This window comes from Rhinoderma darwinii, chromosome 2 (assembly GCF_050947455.1).
Source record: "Rhinoderma darwinii isolate aRhiDar2 chromosome 2, aRhiDar2.hap1, whole genome shotgun sequence".
Taxonomy (NCBI): domain Eukaryota; kingdom Metazoa; phylum Chordata; class Amphibia; order Anura; family Rhinodermatidae; genus Rhinoderma; species Rhinoderma darwinii.
The window spans coordinates 242,963,698-242,973,974 of record NC_134688.1 but is presented as its reverse complement, the minus strand read 5'-3'; positions in this window follow the sequence as shown (position 1 = coordinate 242,973,974).

The following is a 10,277-nucleotide window of genomic DNA, read 5'->3' as shown; positions in this document are numbered from 1 at the left end:
TGCAGAGGTGAACGGTGCTTCCGAGCTGGTTTACGGCTGGAGGTAATTAGTGGTTTGCAGATGGCTAATTCGGTGTGTTCTTGAAAGGAACATCTGAAGGGGCTTCAAGGACTTCCTCTGCTCGGGTTAATGTTAACGTTTAATTGTTATTTATGATTCTGACCCATGTTGGGTCATGTGAATTATTAGGAGGAATTCTCTGGTGGATTCCTAACTAGTTATCCGAATGTTTCGGATTTAAATTGTTTTTATAAAACTGTGAAATTAATAAACGGCTGCTGTGGCCATTTCACATCCAACCTCGGTGTCATGTGTCGTTACTAAATGGGGGTGGGGGATAGTATGGTTTAAGGTTAACACACGACTCTACCTAGGCAGGTCATGTTACTACTTGGATACGTGCTGTCATGATACTATTTCGCTTGAGCCTGGGTGTATGCGCAGAATCGCTAAGGAGACGCTGGGACATCCGCTTAGCCACATGCCCTCAGTAGATGCATTCATTATTGTGACAGAGCAAGGTGGAGTTTTGATTGGATTATCAACTCCTGTTCACGGTCCCCCACCAGCCGTAACTTATTATATACAAGCATATGATAAAAAAAAATGCAGAGAAATAAAGCTCCACAATGAGAAAGCCTTCTCAGGCGGGTGATAGCTGCAAGGTAAACGACTGGTTCAGAAAGTTTTCCTCTGAAGCCGAAACATTGCAGAATGTAAAATGTATGAATCAATAAAATACTAAGCCTTGCCGGAATGTTGACTTCCATATACTCTTTATAAGGTGAAATTATTCTATGTGTCTAAGTGCCTGGTTGCAGGCGTGTGAATGTCATGTGTGTCATTCCTCGTCTTCTTAGTATGGGAGCTGTGCTACAAATGAGAAAAAATGCAGAGGAGAACTTCACCGATACCGGTTCATGTGAACACAGCCAATTAAGAGGCAGAATGTAAAACAAAATACTGAGAACGTATTCAGACTAGGGATGCACCATGCATTGAGACTTCCATACTGTTTAGATGCCGATGTCGTGGAAATCCATCGCTCAAAATATATTAGACTGAAATTTATACGAGTCCCAACAGACTCTCAAGGCCAGACTCCATTAGTCAGTATCCTAATTAGGATATTTCACCGATATATATCGAGAGAGGAGAAGAAAACACACAGACACGCTTATATGTTCAAAATGCTCCTCTGAAGGATTTATTACCAGACTCAAACTGTTAAACTGAAATTCAGAAGGGGTGTAGGCTTGAGGTAAACCAATCAGAGACAATGTAACAATATTTGTTATTCAGTAAAAAGCATACAATAAAATACATCATTATAATTCTTCACACATTATGTTTACAGGTTTCTTATCTCTCTTTTGGACAGAATTTAGGACGAGGGACGACTAGGCCCGAGGAAGCATAAGGTGGGCCAGGGCGTCCCTGATGAGGGTGGTTATAGGAAGCAAGGGATATAAAATGGTGCTGGCCACATGGCCAATGGCACCAGCATGGCTGGAGGGGGAGGGTGAACTCATTGTTCACTGTGAGATAAGTGGAGAAAGGGGAGTGATAGTGGAAAGAACTATAGGAGCGCATAAGTAATGAGGATAGGGGAGGGGGAGCAGGATAAGGGTTTATAAGTACAGAAAGCAGAGAGGTAAGACATTACTTACCAGGAGAAGAAAAGAGTAGTTACCAGGAAAAGTAAAAGAACCACCCAACCCTCCCTTGTTAGAAAGGGAACCGTCCCAAAAGAAGTCGTTTGGCGAGATTGTCGCTGGAATGGAGCTGGTGGCTACTGCTGGAGCAAGTCCAAGGCGGAAGACCGTGGTCTCCAAGCGTCTTCAGGATTCCATTAGGCCGGGTAAGTCAGTCCCATACCATAAGCATTCTCCCCTGGCCCCCTGCCCCACGCCAGTCCCAAGGGCCCCATTATTCTTCCTCCCATCTCAGCCCAATTTTTCCCAAAAACCCCCCCCTCACAACATGTAACCATGTCACCCCCACTCACATAGGTTCCCTGCCACCTCCCAGCAGGGTTTTATTCTTTTAATGGGCCGCAGGTACACAGGGAGGGTAATTTTCAAGGTGGCCCTATGGGCATGCTAAACCCCCACCAATTTAATAGTGTCCCCAGTAGTTTCTGGGAAGCCAGCAGACCCGGTAAGCCAGAGGTACAACGGCAATTAGTATCAGGTGCCAGCAAGCTATATTCAGCCTAGCGGGGGGGTGGTGGGGAGGACATGGATATTTCTTCCCTTAAGCCGGGGGGGTTTAGCAATGGGCTATGGGGCCTTTCAGCAATGGAACAGTAAGGAAGCATTAACACAGAGCCAAGGGGAAAGGTCACATAGGAACACATACTCGCACAATATCTTTTGGTGCAGGGAGCGAAACAGCGATAGAGCACAACAAGCACAGGAGGGATTGCAGCAAGCCAGACCAGCGACCAGCAACCTAGGACAGAGTCATTAAGAGCCTGGAAGCCGAAGTATGCAACAACTGGGTGAGTCTGATTCCAATGCATCGGATGGGCATTATTTGTGTTCAGATGAGGAATAATGCAGTAATTAAGGAAAAATGCTTAACATGTAAAAATAAATTAATAAAAACATTTAAAGGTAGTGAAGGGAAGAGCAAATAAGTAAAGAAGCTGTTTCTGTAGGGGGTGTAAGAATTTTTCTCTTCCACCCTCTTTATTGGGTTAGACTTTAAGGGTAAGTGCAATAAATGAAATAAAAGAGTGATGTATAAAAATGTATTGTTTAAAGAATAAAATTACTGTTGCAGTTGTTCTGGGATTTATATTGAGATATGTACACAGGGACAGTCATGAGCAATAAACTTTACAGAGACACTTTTTGTTTATCATCAACAATAGTGCTATTGTCCACACTACTGGTTATCATGTAGGAGATACCTGTGAATGTCTGGGTCCTTTGTTGGGAGAATCAGATTAAATAATAGGTGTCTTGCATACTGATGAGACGCATTTCATTGAAACATGCGACCCTCCATCTTTGATTCTCTCAAATAAAATACACTATATGATATAATATAATATATAACATTATATAGGCCTTCAAATTCAAAATCTTCATTTGTACAGGCGTGGGGGGTTCAGAACAGTGATCTAATAGAAAAAGGACTAGCGGCTGGGGAAGCAGGATACCTATGCCTGTTCAGTGTTGCACACATATGCAGATTTGCCACAAAAGTTATTATTTTTATTTTTTTATTTTTTTTGGGGAAGGGTTAGAGAGGAAACGTATGTGGTTGTCTTTGTTTTGTCTAAGGAAGTGGAGGTAGCTAAGGAGAAGGGGCTTAGCAAGGCAGATAGATAACAGGAGAAAACTATTGTGGAAGGAATGATTTTTTATTTTATTTTATTTTTATTTATTTTTTCTGGTGTATGCCAGAGTGTGGGTGGATGGTAAGCCAAGCAATATGTGAATTTGTAAAATACATGGATCTGGTGGTGGACGCACATGCTACTTATAGTGGAATAGGGTGGTATGATAGGGCCTTCAAAAAAAAAAAAAAAGATGGGGAGGGCAAATGTTTAGCTTTGGTGAGAAGGATTTGGATCTGTAGTCAAGATTTAAAACGATGGTACATTCAGTCATTTGAGTCAGCGGTAGAAAGTGTAAGAGGATGGGGAGAGGGGGCATTGATGTCCAAGGTAGATATTGAATCTGCTTTTAGATTGTTACCATTGCATCCAGAGAGTTTTTAAATAAACAGGGTGTCGTTTGAAGGGAATTTTTATTTTTTATTTTTATTTTATTTTTTATTTTTTTGTAGATAAATGTTTACCTATGGGTGGCACCATTTCATGCACGTATTTTGAAGCATTCAGTTCATTTTTGCATTAGGGTTTGCAAAGAGTTTGTGGGAGGGAGACAATTGCCCACTACCTGGGTGATTTTTTGTTAGTAGGGCCAGCAGGGTCAGAAATTTGCCAAGTAAAGTTTATAGCGCTACTTCAAGATTTGAGGGCCCCATAGCACAAGAAAAGGCAGTGGAGCCAGTAACAAAGTTGTCATATTTAGGCATCGAAATTGACTCATTAGAAGGCCAATGTAGATTACCTGTCGAGAAGGGAAGGCATTGTTGGAGGAGGTAAGGGAAGTGAAAGCCAGCGAGAATGTGACATAAAGAAAGATACAGTCGCTCTTGGGTTCCCTTAATTTTGCGTGTAGGGTGATTCCAATGGGCAAAGTATTTTCCAGGCCTTTACAGTTGAGTATAGCAGGAGTCAAGGCAGGACAACATAAAATTAGAATAATGAGGGCATTAAGAGAGGATCTGCAGTTTTGGGAAAGTTGCCTGGTGAACTTAATGGAGTGCGGATTTGGCTACGGGAACCATGCGCCAATCCATTGGGCAGTTGGCTTTGGATCCTTTATTGACGGAAAGTGGTGAGCAGGGGTATGGTGAGACGTTGGACAGAAAGCGGTGGTTGAGGGGCATGACATTGATTGAACTATTCCCAATAGTGGTAGCAGTGGAATTATGGAAGGAACAGCTCAGGAACAGGTTGGTAATTGTTTGGCCAGAAAATATGAGTGTGGGGTCAGCGGTGGACAATCTATCCAGTTGCTCCCCCCCCAGTGTTGGCACTATTAAGATATTTGGTAGGGAAGTGCATGGAGTGGAATATCAACTTCAAAGCTGAACATGTCCCAGGAGTCAATAACTCGATTGCAGATGCTTTGTTAAGGGGGAAGTGGGAGGTATTTTTTCAATTGGTACCAAATGCGGAGCGAACAGGATATGTGTGCCCTAACAATATTTGGCAGGTACTGACCCGATTCTAGAAAAACTGGTGGAAAAATCGTTGGCGCCAAACACATGGATGACCTACATGAAAGAATGGAAGAAGTGGGAGGTTTTCAGGAGGAACGAAGGCGGGAGTACGGTGCAGTGTTTATGGAAGCTGCTGGGTAACATGTGGAGGGATGGCGCAGCAAAAGGTAGGGCTACCACCTTGGTGGCGGCAGTATCATTTATTACAAAGGTAAGAGGGGAGGCGGACCATACAAAGGTTTTTTGCAATTAGACGGGTGGTAAAGGGTTGGTCAAGGTCACAGCCACGAGGAGTAGACAAGAGGGAGCCATTAGACTCAGGCAGAGTAAAGAGGCTGGTGGCAGCATTGGGGGCCACATGTAGGGACAGGCACGAAGTGCTGCTATTTAAGGCTGCATTCACATTGGCTTTTGCGGGTGCTTTCAGGTTAGGGGAATTGGTGTCCACTTCAAAGAAGGGTAAAGATGGGTTACAGCTCGAAGGCATAAAATGGGATGGCACAACCGTTAAGTGCCTTATCAGAAGGTCCAAGACTGATCAAAAAGGGAAAGGGACATGGGTGACTATGGTAAGGAAAGGGGGGGGCAATTTGTCCAGTGGGGGCAGTGAGGGATTATTTGGGCTCACGAGGAGCAGAGGTAGGAGCTTTCCTTAAGCACAGGGATGGTTGTGCCATGTCCAGGTTCCAGTTTTGTCAGATACTTAAGAGGGCAGCAGTGGCAGCGGGGCTAGAAAAGGACAGAATTGGTATACATTCTTTCAGAATTGGGGCGGCATCAGAAGCAGCAGCGGCGGGATCAGATGTGGGGAGCACTAAGCGTTTGGGGAGATGGAAATCCAATGCCTTCCGCACTTATATTCGTCCATTGCCATGTTAATGTTTGTATGTTGTCTCTCCCACAGAGGAAAAAAGTGTATGGGTGATTGGACACTCCTTCGTGTACTGGGCCGGGGAGAGGGCAAGGATGAGACCGTATGGATTACAACTGGGCCTGCCGAGCGACGGGGTCAAGGTGAAGTGGTTCGGGAGACGTGGTCTTCGATGGCTCCAGATGAAAAAGCTAATGGAGGAAGCGGCAGAATGGGGGTGCCCGCAGGTGATCGTGATACATACCAGGGGGAACGACTTGACTAGTACCAAAGCTTGGGTACTAGTTAACAAGATGAAGGTGGATGTTGCCGTATGGAAAGAAAGGTGGCAGGGGGTAAAGTTTTTGTGGTCAGAAATTATCCAAAGGCGGAGTTGGATGGGGGCAACATCAACAGCGGCCATTGAAAAGGTGAGAAAGAAGGTCAACAAGGCCATGAAGGACTTTATGGTGGAGACGGAAGGAGTTTTTATTCAGCACAAGGACATTGATTTTGGGTGCCAAGGAATGTACAGGAATGATGGCGTACACTTATCTGATGTGGGACTGGACATATTTAACAACAATCTGCAGGAAGGACTGGAGGACTGGTGGAAAGGAGTTTTTATGGGGTAAAAAAGGTAAGATCGGCAGAGGAGCCTACCTTTTTTGGTGGCGGATCGTGGCACTGCACTCCTCCTAAGAGCGGTTTCGGTGGTGGACCACGGCGAGTTACCACTAGTTATACGGCGGGGTGAACTCGCACGTGGGGGGACACTAGTTATACGGCAGGTCCCCAGGATGTTTTGGGCCTGGGCAGTCACGAAAGCCGGACGACGGTCCGACGGCTGCCTGGGGGGACAGCCGTGGCAGGGGGCACGGCTGTCCTTGTTTACAGGATGCGAGCTGGGGGCAGGCGGGCCCCAGCTCAGGGAGTGCCGTGTCGCGATTGAAGTCAGGCTCCTCTTGCGCTGTATTGCCTATGGTTAATGTGTTTTTAATAAATCGTGGCGCATGCCACAATTTACTTGCCAATTTAAGAATGATGTGTTTTTAATGTTTAAAGTTGTTACTAAGGGTTTAGCACGTGCACACCTTATTTAGGACGAGGGACGACTAGGCCCGAGGAAGCATAAGGTGGGCCAGGGCGTCCCTGATGAGGGTGGTTATAGGAAGCAAGGGATATAAAATGGTGCTGGCCACATGGCCAATGGCACCAGCATGGCTGGAGGGGGAGGGTGAACTCATTGTTCACTGTGAGATAAGTGGAGAAAGGGGAGTGATAGTGGAAAGAACTATAGGAGCGCATAAGTAATGAGGATAGGGGAGGGGGAGCAGGATAAGGGTTTATAAGTACAGAAAGCAGAGAGGTAAGACATTACTTACCAGGAGAAGAAAAGACCCACCCAACCCTCCCTTGTTAGAAATAATGTTATGTTATGTTATGTTAGGTTATGCTACGTTACGGTAGGCTAGGGTATGTTATGCTATGTTATGTTATGCTATGTAATGCGATGTGATGTAAAGCCAGGGCGGATCGTGGCACTGCACTCCTCCTAAGAGCGGTTTCGGTGGTGGACCACGGCGAGTTACCACTAGTTATACGGCGGGGTGAACTCGCACGTGGGGGGACACTAGTTATACGGCAGGTCCCCAGGATGTTTTGGGCCTGGGCAGTCACGAAAGCCGGACGACGGTCCGACGGCTGCCTGGGGGGACAGCCGTGGCAGGGGGCATGGCTGTCCTTGTTTACAGGATGCGAGCTGGGGGCAGGCGGGCCCCAGCTCAGGGAGTGCCGTGTCGCGATTGAAGTCAGGCTCCTCTTGCGCTGTATTGCCTATGGTTAATGTGTTTTTAATAAATCGTGGCGCATGCCACAATTTACTTGCCAATTTAAGAATGATGTGTTTTTAATGTTTAAAGTTGTTACTAAGGGTTTAGCACGTGCACACCTTATGTCCTCGTGGAGATGGGGGAGACCTTTCTTCACGCATACTTGCCATCCTCCCATCTCACTCCCTGTCCATCTTCGCATGGGAACCAAGGTCAAAGATAAAACATACGAAATCAACATTACTTGTATTAAAGGAACAATGACTTTCCTATTCACTACAAAAGAACCAAGATGGGAACTCCAGACAAGATGGCTGCTGCACGAAACTAAATCATTTACACATTATCATCACTTTCACATAATACATATCTTAGTAATTCGGCATCCTGCTTGATAATTCACAATGTCATTTCATACAGAGAATATAAGCAAATAAATCATCCTTCACACCGAGCACCCTCAAACGGTTCAATACCATTATTCCATGTATTTCGATACTAAGCTGTGCGGCCGCACAGCTTAGTATTGTAACACATGAATGTATGAGAGCGGAGCTGCAGCTGTGTAAGGGCAAAGCCCCACGTGGCGGAGTTGCTCTGGAATTCCGCTGCGGACGCTCCGCAGCGTTAATCCGCAGCGGACCCGTTTCTCCATTGCCTTCCACTGCTTTTTAGTAGGGTTCATTTAGACGATGCGGAAAATTCCGCTGCGGAGCATAGGCTGCGGTGCGGAATTTGGTGTCCGCAGCATGCAATGGATGTTGCGGACTCATTACGGAAGTTCTCCATTGACTTCAATGGAGATTCTAAATTCCGCAATGAAGTCAGCAGATGTCATGTACATGTTATGTGTGCTGTGGAGCGTATTGGTTTTTTAACATGACATTTCTTCATTCTGGCTGGACCTATGTATTTCTAGGTCTACAGCCAGACTGAGGAAGTCAATGGGGCTCCCGTAATTACGGGTGACTACGTGTGTGCACCCGTAATTATGGGAGCGTTGCTAGGCGACGTCAGTAAATAGTCACTGTCCAGGGTGCTGAAAGAGTTAAGCGATCGGCAGTAACTGTTTCAGCACCCTGGACAGTGACTACCGATCACAATATACATCAACCTGTAAAAAAAATAGAAGTTCCTACTTAGCGAGAACTCCCTGCTTCTTTCTGCAGTCCGGCTTCCCAGGATGACGTTTCAGTCTAACTGACGGCTGCAGCCAATCACAGGCTGCAGCGGTCACATGGACTGCAGCGTCATCCAGGGAGGTCAGGCTGGATGCCGAAAGAGGGACGCGTCACCAAGACAACGGCCGGTAAGTATGAAATTCTTTTACTTTCACTAGGGAAAGTGCTGTCCCTTCTCTCTATCCTGCACTGATAGAGAGAAGGGAAGTACTTTACCCTCAATACGCAGCGGCCAGTCCGCATCAATTTACTGCACATTTTGGGCTGATCCGCAACAGAATCTGCAACGCAGATTCTGTGCGGCATTGATGCGGACAGTTGCGCAAGAAATACGCCACGTGGGGCCATGCCCTAATACAGCCATTGCCCCACTCCTGAGTCCTGACAAGTCCGCGCAGTCAGCATGATGTGATGCAACCAGCGGTGCACTAATGAGCGGCGGCACTGAAGACAGAACATGGCAGGCGCACTGCAAAACACCCCCATGTTCTGTGTTCAGTGCCTGCGCTCATTAGTGCAGCGCCGGCCGCATCACCTAATGCTGACCGCTCGCACACTTGGTGTCAGGAGCGTGGCACTGACTGTATTACCCAGCCGCAGTACCGCTATTCCCCTGAATGCTGTGATCAAAGCTGACCGAAGCATTGAGGGGGAAAATGAGAAGGGGGATGCCCCTTGGATCGTGTTACAGGGAGTCCCTGTGACGCTTCCCTGTGACGTGATTGAGGGACATACCAGATATAAGCAGACAGCCCAGGGTCCATTGAAAGACCCCAGGGCTCTCTTACTATAGTTCCTGTTGTTAGGGCACACTTAGATATGTCCTAACAACTGCCTGTGTACTATCAGTGCACAGGCTAATGTACTGGCATATAGAAATATGCCAGTACATTAAAGTTTAAAAATAATAACATAAAGTAATGTTAAAGAGGCTCTGTCACCAGATTTTGCAACCCCTATCTGCTATTGCAGCAGATAGGCGCTGCAATGTAGATTACAGTAACGTTTTTATTTTAAAAAAAACTAGCATTTTTGGCCAAGTTATGACCATTTTTGTAGTTATGCAAATGAGGCTTGCAAAAGTCCAAGTGGGTGTGTTTAAAAGTACAAGTCCAAGTGGGTGTGTATTAGGTGCGTACATCGGGGCGTTTTTAATACTTTTACTAGCTGGGCGCTCTGATGAGAAGTAACATCCTCTTCTCTTCAGAACGCCCAGCTTGTGACAGTGCAGATCTGTGACGTCACTCACAGGTCCTGCATCGTGACGGCCACATCGGCACCAGAGGCTACAGCTGATTCTGCAGCAGCATCAGCGTTTGCAGGTAAGTCGATCTTACCTGCAAACGCTGATGCTGCTGCAGAATCAACTGTAGCCTCTGCTGCCGATGTGGCCGTCACGATGCAGGACCTGTGAGTGACGTCACAGATCTGCACTGTCACAAGCTGGGCGTTCTGAAGAGAAGAGGATGTTACTTCTCTTCACAGCGCCCAGCTAGTAAAAGTATTAAAAACGCCCCGATGTACGCACCTAATACACGCCCACTTGGACTTGTACTTTTAAACACACCCACTTGGACTTTTGCAAGCCTCATTTGCATAATTACAAAA